Genomic DNA, 16,977 nt, shown 5'->3' on the forward strand with positions numbered 1-16,977 from the left:
ACGGACAGCAACCGTTGCAAACCCGCGTTATATCGGGTGAAGGGTCAGGCTGTGGAAGGGTACCGGATTCCCAAGTTGGTGGAGGTAAATCATCCCTCAGCCAAAAACCGGAGGTCGTGATCATTTATTGGTGCGACCCCCCGCCAAACCTGCTAGGAAGGCACCATATAGGGAAGCGGAGGCCAACGCTTATGACGCGCCCCCTGGGCCTGTGCTGTGCAGGGGAATACCCGGAGCCGGATCGCTGGGGGTTGTAGTTCTCCGTGGCGGTGACCCAGTCCGTGCCCAGGGTGGTCAAACCAGTGGCAGTCTATTTGTGTTGTAATAAGTGTCCGACTACGCCACCCGTGGATTGCGGTCAGTGGGGACCGCCGCTGCGCTGCAGACCGCTGAGGCTGATGTTATATGCGCAGCCAAGAATGGGATAACTCCCCACGGGAGAAGTATTGCCTTAGGGCAGCTAGAGTAGATGATGGTAGTGATGGTGTGAGCGTCCCAGTACTAATGGTGCTGGTGCGGCGATGAAACACAGAGACGTGTGGTTGCAGTTTCCAATGCTTTACTCACAGTTCTTTACTGGTCCTAGTCACCTCGGTACCGGCGGTGACTGCCCAAGCCGTGCTGCGTCCACCAGGCAAAGGGCTCGACCAACTCCCAGGCAATTCCAGAGCGTGGCACAGGACTCCCTTCTCTGGCCGTCCCCACCAGTGACCCACCTTTGTCCAGCTTCCTCGGGCGTTCTGTTGGCGAAACCTCTCTCCGGTTTCCCTGAGCATATGTGGTATGCTTTCCTAGTGGATGTAGTGAGGGGTCGCACCAAGATGTGGTCACAACCTCCGGTTTTGGCTGAGGATTAGTCGCCTCCACCAATTTGGGTTCCGGTACCCTGCTCTGCCAACCCTTCACCCTGTATCTCCTGGGCATATGGGGTTCCTTCTGTCCTCGTGTCTCTGGGCCTTTCTCTGTGTTCCTGTTCCTTGCTTCCTTTCTGTTCATTCTCCTTTCTCTCTCTCTCAGGCTCCAGCCTCCTGACAAGGCCTGCCTGCAGAGCAGAGCCCATGCAGGGGCTCTGCTTCCTGTCTTCCCCTCTCACTCTTAGCTTCTTCTCTGCACTGCACTGACTACTGTTCTAAGATGGTGCCCACCTTTTATACCTCCTTCTGACACCCGAGCCCAGGTGACTAGCAACCAATGGGCTCCTACCTATGCCCAGAGACCCACCCCTATCTGCTCCTACACCACTGGGTTTTCCTCCCCCTCCCCACTCCAGCCAGGAACAGATGCTGTCGTGCCTGCACTTCTGTCTAGTGGGAGCACCGTTGAGCTGTCCCTCGGAAATGGGGTGTGTGTGGTGTATGCAGCTTACTGAGTCCTGGTCCACACTCCATCCTTACCCGGGAGTGGAATATCACACCTCTGGTTTGAGGTGCAATACCCCTGTAGCAGCCGAGCCCTTGGGGTGCTACATTCCCCCCTGGTAAATCACAGCACGTCCTCGGGCTGGACGAGAACAAAACAATTTGAAAACATACAAATTTTTAGAATGCATTCGCATATAAGACATTTAACCAAAAACTCATCCCTTTATGGGAGGTACTCTTTTCTTTCCAAAGTTACTGGTATAAACATTATAAGACTTTCTTCACACACACATAAAATACCATAAACTCTTTTAGCAGCATATAAAACTTTTTCAGTATAAGACATTCTTAAGTAAAAACATTTTTTTTTTTCAAAAAACACATTCTTGAGTTCTGGCTGCGGTGCAACTTGCGACCAGGTGTTCTTTCTTCTTAGGGGAATGGCTGTTCTCAGTCCTCAGCCTGGTTAGGGATTAGGGGCACACAGGTAACAGTCCTTTAACAGTTCTATATCAGTCCCAACGGGGACCACACTCCACTCAGTAACAGTTTCTATACCCTTACGGGTAACTATATACAGTTCCATTTACCGTTCACTGGTAACGGTGTCCTCCTGATGCTTCCTTCTTGTACTCTTCAGACCCGTCCGGGCCCTCAGGGTAGTCCATGTCTGGGCGGTACCGCACTTCCTCCTCTGTTAGATGGTGGACATGGAGGGCATACAGTCCCTTTGCGCCCTTGTGTAGCAGGCCTTGCGACCGGGCCTGGAGAAGGTCGCTGTTGATGACGCCCGGGGTCAGAGGGTGCGACTTTGGTCCTGGGCGCGGTCTGGTGGCGGCATTGACCAGGGCTGGAGGGCTCGGCTGCAGGGCTTGTTGCGGGGTCTGGAGCAGGTCGGTGTTTGCAGCGCCCGGGATCGGCGGCTCCACCAGGGGGCCCGGGAGCAGGCTGACGCTGGCAGCGTCCGGGACAGGGAGACTCCTCTTACCTGCTCCCGCGACCGCTCCTGCATCACGCGTCTTCTCCTGGCGCTGGTCGGGGCCCGCCACGGCTGGGGCACTGCCGATGCTGGGCAGCTTGGTCTGCTGCCGGTCCGCCATCTTGCTCTCCGTTCCTGGTGTCCTCCTCCCCCCTGGTGGACCGTGGCCTACCTTGCGTTGATCTTCCTCCGTAGGCCGCGGCTCCGCAGTCGATCGTCGGGGTTGAGGACCTTGCGTTGCGCTCCTGTGACGTCAGCGTCGCTCCCTCTCCCTTCCAGGACCTTACGCAGCGTCGGTGCGTGGGGCGGAGCTTCAGATCTCACGCGCTTTCGGCGTCCACGCCCCTCTTCTTCCCGCGCGGCGTCCCGAAGATGGCGCCCGATGGCGGGAAAACGACTGCGGATGGCGGGAAACGACCCAAGATGGCGTCCGATGGCGGGAAACGGTCCAAGATGGCATCTGATGGCGGGAATCAGCTCCGGATGGCGGGAAACGACTCCGGACGGCGGGAAACTTCGGGAAATGGCGGGAGACTTCTTTTCCAAGTACATGTACAATTTTCTTCAGGCACGCAATACCCGTTTGTGGCGGGTTGGTCTAGATCCTGCCGACTACGCCAAAGTTGACGCGCCCCCTGGGCCTGTGCTGTGCAGGGGAATACCCGGAGCCGGATCGCTGGGGGTTGTAGTTCTCCGTGGCGGTGACCCGGTCCGTGCCCAGGGTGGTCAAACCAGTGGCAGTCTATTTGTGTTGTAATAAGTGTCCGACTACGCCACCCGTGGATTGCGGTCAGTGGGGACCGCCGCTGCGCTGCAGACCGCTGAGGCTGATGTTATATGCGCAGCCAAGAATGGGATAACTCCCCACGGGAGAAGTATTGCCTCAGGGCAGCTAGAGTAGATGATGGTAGTGATGGTGTGAGCGTCCCAGTACTAATGGTGCTGGTGCGGCGATGAAACACAGAGACGTGTGGTTGCAGTTTCCAATGCTTTACTCACAGTTTTTTACTGGTCCTAGTCACCTCGGTACCGGCGGTGACTGCCCAAGCCGTGCTGCGTCCACCAGGCAAGGGGCTCGACCAACTCCCAGGCAATTCCAGAGCGTGGCACAGGGCTCCCTTCTCTACCTTTCTCTGGTCGTCCCCACCAGTGACCCACCTTTGTCCAGCTTCCTCGGGCCTTCTGTTGGCGAAACCTCTCTCCGGTTTCCCTGAGCATAAGTGGTATGCTTTCCTAGTGGATGTAGTGAGGGGTCGCACCAAGATGTGGTCACAACCTCCGGTTTTGGCTGAGGATTAGTCGCCTCCACCAATTTGGGTTCCGGTACCCTGCTCTGCCAACCCTTCACCCTGTATCTCCTGGGCATATGGGGTTCCTTCTGTCCTCGTGTCTCTGGGCCTTTCTCTGTGTTCCTTGCTTCCTTTCTTACTTTCCTTTCTGTTCCTTCTCCTTTCTCTCTCTCTCAGGCTCCAGCCTCCTGACAAGGCCTGCCTGCGGAGCAGAGCCCATACAGGGGCTCTGCTTCCTGTCTTCTCCTCTCACTCTTAGCTTCTTCTCTGCACTGCACTGACTACTGTTCTAAGATGGTGCCCACCTTTTATACCTCCTTCTGACACCCGAGCCCAGGTGACTAGCAACCAATGGGCTCCTACCTATGCCCAGAGACCCACCCCTATCTGCTCCTACACCACTGGGTTTTCCTCCCCCTCCCCACTCCAGCCAGGAACAGATGCTGTCGTGCCTGCACTTCTGTCTTGTGGGAGCACCGTTGAGCTGTCCCTCGGAAATGGGGTGTGTGTGGTGTATGCAGCTTACTGAGTCCTGGTCCACACTCCATCCTTACCCGGGAGTGGAATATCACACCTCTGGTTTGAGGTGCAATACCCCTGTAGCAGCCGAGCCCTCGGGGTGCTACACTTACCCGACACGGTCTGCGGTAGCTGGACAGAAGTTTGGTCACTGGTGGGGCACGAGAGGCCAGAGAAAGGACAGAAAGGGGTCCTGTGCCATACTCCTGAATTGCCTGGGGGTTGACCGAGCTCCTCACCTGGTGGACGCAGCACAGCTTGGGCAGACATTGCTGACAGAAGTGACATGGATAACAACTGCGAGTAAAAACCCTGGACTGCATCATGTGATTTCTACTGCGCCTGCACCATCACCCCCAGCATCCACTTACACTGCCCTGAGGCTACACTCTTCTCGTGGGGAGTTATCCTATCCCTGTGCTGCACACCAACACCAGCCTCAGCGGTCTGCCTCGCAGCGGCGGTTATCTCTGACCGCAATCCACGGGTGGCGTAGTCGGACATTCATAAATCTATAAATAGACTGCCACAATTTGGTCTGACCACCCTGAGCCACGGGATCGGGTTGCCACTACTACCCCCATCAGCACCGTACACCAGAAGTCCCGGTTCCGGGTACCCCACGGCCCAGGGGGCGAGTCATATGTCACACAAAATAGTTAATAAATAACATTTCCCACATGTCTACTTTACATCAGCGCAATTCTGGAAAGAAAAAATTTTTTTGTTAGAAAGTTGACCAGCGATTTCTCATTTTTCCAACAAAATTTACAAAACCGTTTTTTTAGAGACCACATCACATTTGAGATGACTTTGAGGGATCTATCTATATGGTAGAAAATACCCAAAAGTGACACCATTCTAAAAACTGCACCCCTCAAGGTGCTCAATACCACATACAAGAAGTTTATTAACTATTAACTTATTACAATTTTTTTTTCACTTTCTGACACTTTCATTCACTTTTATACTTTGTCCCACTATGGGACTTTCATTTTTTGCAGACTGATCACTTGTATAAAGAAAAAAAATCACAAAATTTGAGCTTGGTATAAGTTGGTATACATGCAGCACATAAATGTATGTTTCACAATGGCCATAAATCAGAAAAACTTACAAGAAGCAAAATGAACATAAACCCTGCTTTATTTAAATGCACTTGCTTTTTATTTATTTACAGCAGGGTTTATGTTCATTTTGCTTCTTGTAGGTTTTTCTGATTTATGGCCATTGTGAAACATGCATTTATGTGCTGCATGTATACCAACTTATACCAAGCTCAAATTATGTGTTTTTTTTTCTTTGTATTTTTTTGCATTCTGTGCAAACCTGGGTGTGGCCCCCCTTCCTAGAGCTGGTTTATACATTTAAAAGCTTCCCTTGGCTGATGTTCACAGTTTGGGACCCAGGCCTTTGTCTGCCCTTATTCGCACAGAGGTCAACTTTGACACATGGTAAGGTTTTTAATATTAGACAGAGTAGGTCCTATCCCGAACTGGTTCACCTAGTCATTGGTGGGGTAGCTATTATACTATTTTTTATCAAAAACAGCGTTACTAAGAACCCTATTTTATTTAAATGCACTTGCTTTTTATTTATTTACAGCAGGGTTTATGTTCATTTTGCTTCCTGTAAGTTTTTCTGATCGCTTGTATAGCAGCATCCCTGTGCTATGCAGGCTGTCAGCTCTGCACTGGCACAAGTTAGGTAGATCGTGCACTGCGCACGATCTATCTAACTTCCTGATGCTTGGTGACCCGGATGTCGTCATGACGACATCGGGTCACCATGGCAACGATCAGGACCCCGCGCACACAATGTGGGGCAGGGCCGGAATTGGTCAAAAAAGCAGCCATGCCACACAAACCCCACCAGCCCAGATACTATAAGGGTATGTGCACACGGTTGGTATTGGCAGCGCTTTGAACACAGTATACTTTATGCTGCGTCCAAAGCGCTGCACGCAGGTGAATCCGCATGTGTTCATTGAACCATGCGGATTCACTGCATCCTATACATTGCACTGATAGAATTTCTCTTGCGGAGACTAGCATCTCTGCAAGAGAAATTGACATGCTGCGGTCTGGAAAGACGCGCCACATATCCGTGTCCGCGGGTGATCCACAGGAGCACGGAGATGCATAGTGGACATGGGATTTCTACAAATCCCATCCATAATGCTGTAACATCTGGTCACTGTGGATTGCATGCAGCGCAATTGCGCTGCGTGCAGTAAGAAGCAATTACTGATCGTGTGCACGTACCCCAACACTGATTACCCCCGATTAGTGAATTTTGCTTTACTTTGTCGTGCCCCTCACTCTCCTAAAAGGAGTTATTTGAAGAGCCGCATGTGAATGGCGCCACAGTGCGTATGATCGACCACAGCTCCATTTACTTGGTGTTCTACTGAGCTCCGATTCTCAGGATCATGGGGGTCCCAACAGTCGGATCTCCAGCAATTGGACAGTTATCCCCTATCCAGAGGAGAGGGGATTACTTAGGATAGTCCATTGAAACAGGTTTTCCAATATTTATTTTTATTTGGCCATAGTAATATTGAAAATACTAAACCAATATTGATGCCTCTCCATCAACAGGACCTAGAGAAGTGGTACTGTGCAGTGTATATATACAGAACAGGAGAAGTGGTACTGTGTAGTGCGTATATACAGGACTGAAGAAGTGGTACTGTGCAGTGGATATACAGGACAGGAGGAGTAGTACTGTGCAGTGTATATATACAGGACAGGAGGAGTGGTATTGTGCAGTGTATATATACAGGACAGAAGGAGTGGTACTGTGCAGTGTATATATACAGGAAAGAAGTGTTACTGTGCAGTGTGTATATACAGGACTGGAGAAATGGTACTGTGCAGTGTATATATACAGGAGGAGTGATACTGTGCAGTGTATATATACAGGAGGAGTGATACTGTGCAGTGTATATATACAGGACAGGAGGAGTGGTACTGTGCAGTGTATATATACAGGAGTGATACTGTGCAGTGTATATATACAGGACAGGAGGAGTGGTACTGTGCAGTGTATATATACAGGACTGGAGAAGTGGCACTGTGCAGTATATATATATATATATATATATATATATATACAGGACAGGAGAAGTGGTACTGTGCAGTGTATATATATACAGGACAGGAGGAGTGGTACTGTGCAGTGTATATATACAGGACTGGAGAAATGGTACTGTGCAGTGTATATATACAGGAGGAGTGATACTGTGCAGTGTATATATACAGGAGGAGTGATACTGTGCAGTGTATATATACAGGACAGGAGGAGTGATACTGTGCAGTGTATATATACAGGAGGAGTGATACTGTGCAGTGTATATATACAGGACAGGAGGAGTGGTACTGTACAGTGTATATATACAGGACTGGAGAAGTGGCACTGTGCAGTATATATATATATATATATATATATATATATATATATATATATATATATATACAGGACAGGAGAAGTGGTACTGTGCAGTGTATATATACAGGACAGGAGGAGTGGTACTGTGCAGTGTATAAATACAGAAAAGGAGAAGTGGTACTGTGCAGTGTATATATACAGGAAAGGAGAAGTGGTACTAATCAGTGCATTTATACAGGGCAGGAGAAGTGGTTCTGTGTGGTTTATATATACAGGACAGGAGAAGTGGTTCTGTGTGGTGTATATATACAGGACAGGAGAAGTGGTTCTGTGTGGTGTATATATACAGGACAGGAGGAGTGGTACTGTGCAGTGCAGGGGCGGACACAGACAGAATGTCCCCTGTGCAAGAAATATTTCTGGACCCCCCACCTTCATAATGCAACAATGTTATATAAACATATAGATTGTTATATTTATTACTAGTTTTGAACACAATTATAAAATCTAACCAATAAATGTAAGTTCAATATATAAGAACTGAATATCACACAGAGCAGTCATGCCATTGATACATCGTATTTGGATTATCGTGGCCTATCACTTATCAAGTGGTCCAGACTCTCACTACTTTACATATTGGAGGAAATAATACTGTAGTTAGGAGAAATTGATTTTCTTTTTCAAAACTATAAGGGATTATCCGGAACGTTTTTTTTTTTATTATTATAGGCCTATGAACTAACAGGCAGATTGTTGATAACTTCCTGCCTGTCCTACCCAGTGCTGGCATAGAGGGGTCACAGATGGCTTCGGCCTGTGATTCTGCTGCTTCACATTCACAGTCATTTTATTTAGTATTATAACAATTTTTTTGTTAAATATACAATAGACACTGCAAATAGCTTGTGATCGGTGGGAGTCTGGGCCCTGAGACCCCCACAAATTGCTCAAAACACCGCTCTGAAGTACGCTGCTCTTGTAAGCAGCGTACGCATAGAGCAGTGTATGGGGTGAATAGTAATCCTATGGGTCCACACACTGTGTACATGCTGCTTACAACAGCAGCGCAAATCACATACAAGCGATCACGCGACCGCCCACTTGCACTGGGAATCAGGACTGCAGTTTATTTTAAGGGATGTAGCAGACTCATTTTAACAACTGAACTGTACATTGGGTCAGTATGATGCCCATGTTCAACAGACAGGAGACTGACCCCCATAATGAACAGTGTACTAGGGGACTTCAGCGATTCTTCATACAGACTTAGGCTATGTGCCCACGATGCAGAAATGAAGCAGAAAATTTCTGCAGCATTTCTGCATCTCCCTGGCAGAAAAAACGCATGCAGATTGTGCATGCGTTTTTCCTGCAGAATACATGCGGATCCACATGCGGATTCACATGCGTTTCCGCATGCAGATTGACAAGCACTTTCCAGGCGATAGCATCACTTAGAAAGTGCTTGACAACTAGGTCACACTGTATAAATCCATGCAAACAGCATGGATTTATATAGTGTGACTGTAAAAATAAAATAAAGCTATACTCACCCCCGAGGCCCCGGCGTGGCTGGAGCGCTCCTTCCTGTCTGGTTCCCGGCTGCCGGCATATCACGAGACAGAGCGGTGAAGGGCCTGCGGTCACATGACTGTGACGTCACCGAAGGTCCTTCAGCGATGCCGGCATGCAGAGAAGCCTTCGGAAAGGTGAGTATAAACTTTATTTATTATTTTATTCTTTTTTTTACAGGTACAATGGTACCCAGGTCTGGATGAGAGTTTCCTCTCCTCCAGAACTGGGTACCATCCGCACATAGAGACGCATAGAATTCGCTTGTAGAAATGTACAGACGCGCATTCTATGCGTCTCAATGCAAGTTAATGGCGGCCATTCCGCTGCGCTTCCGCAAAATTAAATGACATGCTGCGGATTTTTGTACGCAGCATAAACGCTGCGGAAAAATCCGCAGCATGTGCATAAAACATGCGGAATCCCCTTGGGGACCATGGGGGGCGGATTACCTAGCGTTTCACAAGCGTTTCCGCTGCGGAAATTCCGCAGCATAAACGCTTGAAAAACGCTACGTGGGCACCCAGCCTCACGGTCTATGTGGGATTACAGCTTGCCCTAGCCGGGTACAGACCGCACTAGTGCACGTCACTGGCAGCGGCTGTGCACACAACTTGTGGATATGTGACTGGCCCTTTCCGCAGGTGACCACTGCTGTCAACATGTTCATATATGAATTTTTGATTTCTGTAAAACAATACTGTTCCAGAGCCTCCACAGAACAGACTGCGTGTCTTACCATCCTGTCAGTCTGGGCCACAGTCGTCTACTGCTGGAGCTTCCTGGCCGCTCCAAGCTGTGACTGCAGGGCAGAGAGGACACAGGGATAGCATTCACTGTCAGTCAATCACAGATGTGCTTATAAAGCAAAGTCTGTGATGTGCTGACAGGTATTGACTCACAAATGTCAGTGTGCAGTGCATATAACTTTATAATAGCGTATGAAGGGGTGCTCTGGAGACCCCACTTATAATGATCAGGACATGATTAATGTCCTGCTTCAGCGATCCCCACTCCCTCCCAGCATCTCCCCCCTCCTCTCATACCAACAACAGATCAGCACAGCAGAGGGAATCACAGCTGACTTCCTCCTCCCTGCAGCATAAGACAGGACAGCAGCATTAACCCTTAACAAGTGAGGACAGAGGCCCCTTTCATCATAATCTTGTGTAGTGTGCAGCAGCCACTCCTGTTAAGTGTTAATGCTACTGACAGCTCTGGGCCCCCTCCTGCTGATAACAGTAGCCAGGCAGCCCATTTTATGACCTAACAGACTAGCCCACCGGGCAGCTGCCCGATAAGGCAGATTAGCAATCCGGGCCTGGCGTGGGGTCTCTGATCCAAGGTAAGAGGGGCACTCTTACCTCTGCTTGCCCCGGAAATGCTGCGATCAACTTCCATCGCAGCATTTCGGGGGTTAATGTGCTGGGAGCGGAGCTGGACTGCTCTTGGCACATAGTACTGGGTGTCAGCTGTTAGAATTAGCTGACACCCAGCGGTGTCGCGCTCACACAGCCTCTGTGCGTGCGCAATCGCCGGGGCATAATAATCCGTACCTGGTCATTAAGTCCCAGGGCACAGGTATTATTACACCCTACATCAGAATTGGGTTAAAGACTATCACCAGCAGAGAACACAGGAAGGAGTGAGGTTTAGAAGCACCTGCAGTGTGATAGGACAGGCTAGATAACACATAGACAAAAGGCAAAAGGTAATCAGCTACTGGACAGCAACAGATCCTTCTGTGGCTCAGCGGACAGAGACACTGACAGGAGAGCACAGGACCGCTGGATTGAATCCCAAGACATGACGGGCATTTGTCAACAGGTGACAAAGCCTAGGTGACAACATGTATTTATGTGTTAGCTCACTATACTTGGCTTACTATTTTTATCCCCCTAACTTTTGGTTTGGCTGAATTACATTTCAAATATGGGAATTTATGATATAGGTTGACCCAACTAACACTCAAAATCACTATAATGATGGCCGTCTTTACTATACTACTAGAAAAATGGCCACTTATACATGCCTAATTGATTTATTTCTATGCTCTGCACTTTACTAGCTAAAACACTCAGCTGTGTGTTGGCCCGCTATTCTTAGGTTTGGTTGAGTTATACTTCAAATATGGCTGCGTCCATTGGACTCCCTAAAAATGGCTGCCGATCTGTGCATGCACACTGTGTCCTGATGCCATGTTCCTTCCGCCTGGAGCATCTATAGAGTGTTGCGTAAATGTACATGGCGTCACTGGGTCACAACTTAACCTTCATACGTGCGGTGTGATAATGACCGGAGGTAGAAGCACACTATTTGGCCCGGACTGCAGGGCTCATGTGCCAACTAATTGCCAGTATTTAGTGATATTATTTAAACTACAGCAAGACAAGGTATTTTGTACTACCCCTTGAGAAAGCAGCACGTGAAATGCGTGTAGGGCTCACTACCCCTGAGGCACTATGGGTAAGCAGTGCATTGGACATGAGTCTATGCATTCTGATGTGATATATATGGGCTTTCATGTGGCATAATGATATTTTCTATATAACATAATAGATTCCCTCTTTAATGTCCATGATAACATGATTCCGGCTCACATTGGAAGAAGTGTGTACTCACGCCAAACAGCTGTTCCTCATTTCACTGATGTCTCTGTCTGCAATACTGTGAACGAAATAAAGTGCATTTTACTGAAATTCCCGATGGTGAGTGCCGCTTCTCTTTTTCTCCTCTGAATTTTCATGCTGTGGTATGATCAGACCATGATCCTGCATGGTCAGATACAGCTATTATACATTTACAGCCCCTGAGGATGTCCACGTGAAAAGCACATCGGGGCTATTCAGGAATTTTTTTTTTTTTTTTTATGCCGTTCCGCGTGTGGTAAAATTGATAAGGTAGCTTTACTCTTCGGGTCAGTACATTTACAGTGATACTACATTTATATCATTTTTTTATGTTTTGGCGCTTTTACACAAAAACTATTTTATGGAACAATTTTTTTGCATTGCTTTATTCTGAAAGCTATAACTTTTTTATTTTTCGGCTGATGGAGCTGTATGGCGGCTTGTTTTTTGCTGGACTAGATGATGTTTTCAGCGGTATGATTTTTATTTATATTCGTCTTTTTGATCGCGTTTTATTCTATTTTTTGTTTGGCGGTATGATGATAAAGCATCATTTTTTGCTTTTTTTTTTTTTTTTTTACCGTCTTCACTAAAGGGATTAACTAGTGCGACAGTTTTATAGGTCAGGTCGTTCCAGACGTGGCAATACCAAATGTGTACTTTTATTGCTTTGTTTTTTTCAGAATAATATTTATTCATAGGTACAATATATTTTTATTTTTTGGGGATTATTTTTTTCATTTTTTTTATAATATTTTCACAATTTTTCTTTTTTTTTTTCACTTTCTGACACTTTTTCTTACTTTTACATTTTGTCCCACTATGTGACTTTCACTTTTTGTAGTCTGATTGCCTGTATAACATAGAGATGTAGCAGCATCTCTATGCTATACAGCCTGTCAGCACTGCACAGGCAGAAGTTACTTTGATCGCGCACTGCGCATGATCAAAGTAACTTCCTGCTGTCTGGTGACCCGGATGTCACCATGACAACCATCAGGACCAGGCAGAGACAGCGCGGAAAACCGGAGAGGAGGTAAGTATCGGCGCTTACCTCCCCTTGCTCCCGTAATTCTGCGATTAACTTCTATTGCAGCATTTCGGGGGTTAATGTGCTGGGAGCGGTGCGGGACCGCTCCTAGCACATAGTACCAGGTGTCAGCTGTGACAATCAGCTGACACCCGGCGGAGATCGCGCCCGCACTGCATGTGTGCGGGCGCAATCGCCAGGGCGTATTATTACGTATCTGGCCCAAAAGCCCCAAAGGGTTAATATGCAGGCACATTCCATCTGATTGACGTCAGCAGTCTCTAATTTATAGCCACCATTATACATACAGTGACATGTAAAAATTTGGCACCCCTGGTCAAAATTACTCATATTGTGAACAGTTAAGCAAGTTGAAGATGAAATGATCTCTAAAAGGCCTAAAGTTAAATATGACACATTTCCTTTGTATTTTAGGCAAAATATATATATATGTTTTTTCATCTTTTACATTTTAAAAATTACAAAAAGGAAAATGGGCCGATGCAAAAGTTTGGGCACCCTGCATGGTTAGTACCTAGTAGCACCCCTTTTTGAAAGTATCACAGCTTGTAAACATTTTTTTGTAGCCAGACAAGAGTCTTTCAATTCTTGTTTGAAGGATTTTCATCCATTCTTCCTTGGAAAATTCTCCCAATTCTGTGAGATTCCTGGGTCGTTTTGCATGCACTGCTATTTTGAGGTATAGCCACATATTTTCAATGATGTTCAGATCAGGGGACTTTGAGGGCCATTGTCAAGCCGAGAAGCAAATTCTTTAACTGGCCACATCGTGAGGGGGAAACACTAATGCGTTAGGCAAACTCCCTTCAGGAAGCAATGCAGGAAATCCAGAGACGCGACCCAGCAGGCATGGGCGCCTTTCAGGAGGTGGATCAGCTCCTGAGAGACCAGTTCATTGCTGGGATAGCTGATAAGTCCTTACTGGACAAACTTCGAAAGTTGACTCGAGGTAACTGCTCCTGATGTTTGATGACATTTACTTGGTTGCCTTAGAACGGGAAGAAGTGCCAAATCCAGTGATCCAAGAAGTCAGTGAGTAGTACCTTAATTAGAGAAAGTCAGACCGGATCAAGAGAGCAGGCGGCCCCTAGGGAGGCAGTCCAGACTCTGACAGGCAGTAATGCAAGAGCAAATACGGGATCTTCGTTTAGAGGTAGCCCAGATAAGAACTTAGTCCCTCCATATACCGACAGTGGCTCCGCGGTCTCAATGCCTTACGACAAGACCAGCGAGGATGTGAAATCTCGTGGATCTTGTCACATTGGGACCACAACCCTGTCGGGAGCCCAAATTTTGGCACTGCCGACGATATGATCATATCACTAGGGACTGCTCTGCAAAGATATATGTTGAGCCAGTGTTAAAACTCCCGACCTGACTCCTGCGGCGGGCCACCAAATTCCAAGCCCCAGGCGAGCTAAACATGACCTACAGTATATTCCAACGGCCCTGTTATGGAGGCCGAATTAGAAGGCAAGAAGGTATGCTGTCTAGTTGATACAGGGTCATAATGCACTATTATGCCCCTTGAGTTATTTGATAGGCATTTTGGGCACATGATGGAGCCGGAAGATGGAAATGTCACCAGGCTGACGGCGGCCCACAATCTTGAGATGGATGTGCAAGAAATAGTCTGAATGCAAGTCCAATTGTTCGGGCAGGACATTGGCAAGAAAGGGATCATGCTCGCAGACCATTCGACCTGGAAAGGATTGGATGTGACACTGAGCATGAACGTACTAAGGGATCTAGACCACACTCTCTATGCCAGAGAAGGGCCTAAATATTGGCAGCAGGCCTCCACACACCGGTCGACTCAGAAGATTCTGCAGCTGATGGTAAGGAGCTGTAGCCTACAGAAAAGTCCCATGTGCGATCAGCCTGTCGGATGAGTGAGAGTACCGTCGAAGACTCTGGTAAAAATCCTGCCATGGCAGTAACGGATATTGATGCTGGCAGTGGGAGCCGGGCACCGACTAAGTGGACTGGAGATTTGGATCGAGCCCGCTACTCAGGAAGAGACGTCGGACAGACCACTGGTAGCTTGGGCCCTCGACACTGTGAAAAATGGATGTGTGCCTGTACGTTGTATTAATGTTCTAGACAGTGAGTTAACCATCCCTGGAGGTACCATGCTGACCAAAGTCTATGTGTCTGATGGAAAGGTCCTGCCTAGAAGAGACTTCACATTACATCCAGATAGTAAGTCGGCCTGTACTTATGATATAGACGTCCAGCGAAGGCTGGCTCCAACAGTAGAGTGGAATTGGCGGACGATAATCGACCTCATTGGGGGTGGACCACCAGAGGCTAACTCTTTGGGGAAGATTGAATTCCCAGACTGTCCGGGATGCCTACCCTCTTCCGTGGATCGAAGAGTTATTATCCGCCCTGAGTCATGCAAAGTTCTTCTCAACCCTTGACCTGGCCAGTGGTTACTGGCAGGTACCGATGGCCGAGAAGGACAAGGCGAAGACTGCTTTCATCTTACCCTTGGGACTGTACGAGTTCAACAGGATGCCGTTTGGCCTGTCTAATGCCCCAGAGACAATCCAACAGTTGATGGAGCATTGAATGGGCGACCTCAACTTCAATATTGATATACTTGGATAATGTGGTGCTATTCGGAGCCTCCTTCGAGGATGACTTGCAGAAGCTGCGACAAGTCCTGGGGCGGTTGCGAGACCATGGCCTCAAGATTAAACCCAGGAAGTGCCAACTGTTTTGACATCGAATCGAGTACTTGAGACATGTGGTCACCCCAGAGGGGGTGCAGCCGGCTACCAGCAAGGTAGACGCTGTCCAAAAATGGCCTCGGTTGAATACCCTCTGAGAAGTGCGAGCTTTTATAGGTCTGGCCGCATACTATAGAAGATTTATACCCAAGTTTGCCCATTTGGTTGGCCCACTAAATGAGCTACTGAGGGGCATGGCAGGTACCGATGGCCGAGAAGGACAAGGCGAAGACAGCTTTCATCTTACCCATGGGACTATACGAGTTCAACAGGATGCCGTTTGGCCTGTCTAATGCCCCAGAGACAATCCAACAGTTGACGGAGCATTGTTTGGGCGACCTCAACTTCAATATTGATATACTTGAACAATGTGGTGGTATTCGGAGCCTCCTTCGAGGATGACTTGCAGAAGCTGCGACCAGTCCTGGCGCGGTTGCGAGACCACGGCCTCAATATTAAACCCAGGAAGTTCCAACTGTTTTGACATCCAATCGAGTACTTGAGACATGTGGTCACCCCAGTGGGGGTGCAGCCGGCTACCAGCAAGGTAGACGCTGTCTAAAAATGGCCTCGGCTGAATTCCCTCTGAGAAGTGTTAGCTTTTATAGGTCTGGCCACATAATATAGAAGATTTATACCCAAGTTTGCCCATTTGGTTGGCCCACTAAATGAGCTACTGAGGGGCATGACAGGGGGGCCCAAGACTTGACCCATCAAGTGGGGACCACAGCAGCAGGAAGCTTTTGAAGCATTGTAGAAGGCCCTGACCAGCGCTACAGTCTTGGCGTATGCTTAGTTGGATGCTCCATTTTTATTGTACACTGACGAGAGTCTACATGGATTGGGGGCTGTCTCAAGTTCAAGACGGATGTGAGAGGGTGACTGCTTATGGCAGTCAATCTCTGAGAGAATCGGAGCGCAACCCTGACAACTGTAGTCCTTTAAGTTTGAGCTTTTGCCACTGCAAAGTATCTGACAGGTGCCGAAGTGACTGTAATGATGGACAATAATCCATTAGCGCACCTGGAAAATGCTAAATTGGGGGTTCTTGAACAAAAGTGGATGGCTCACCTTTCAAAGTACCAATATCACATCCGGTTACAATCGGGAAGAGAGAACGGCAATACTGATGCCCTCTCCCGAGTTCCGGTAAGATCGTCGATCCAGGATTAGAAATGAGCGGTGTTCGACTCGAACTGTTCGCCAATCTCAAATTTGAGCTGTTTTGGGCAGTGTTCGAGCCGTTCGGCGAACACGAACGATTTGAAAAAAATTCGGCTGTTCGAGGTTATGTTCGATAACTGTTCGTGCACCAAAATCATAACTGGATTTTTTCTCAGTAATGCTGAAAATTAATGTTAATACGCAGTTTGAGTGTACAGCGGGGCGGGGGGAGGGGCAGGGGATGGATCTCTGCAGGAATAATGAAGATCTCCATTTTTTTTTCT

This window comes from Phyllobates terribilis, unplaced genomic scaffold (genome assembly GCF_046119375.1).
Source record: "Phyllobates terribilis strain yellow unplaced genomic scaffold, ASM4611937v1 Scaffold_9__5_contigs__length_417890890, whole genome shotgun sequence".
Lineage (NCBI taxonomy): Eukaryota > Metazoa > Chordata > Amphibia > Anura > Dendrobatidae > Phyllobates > Phyllobates terribilis.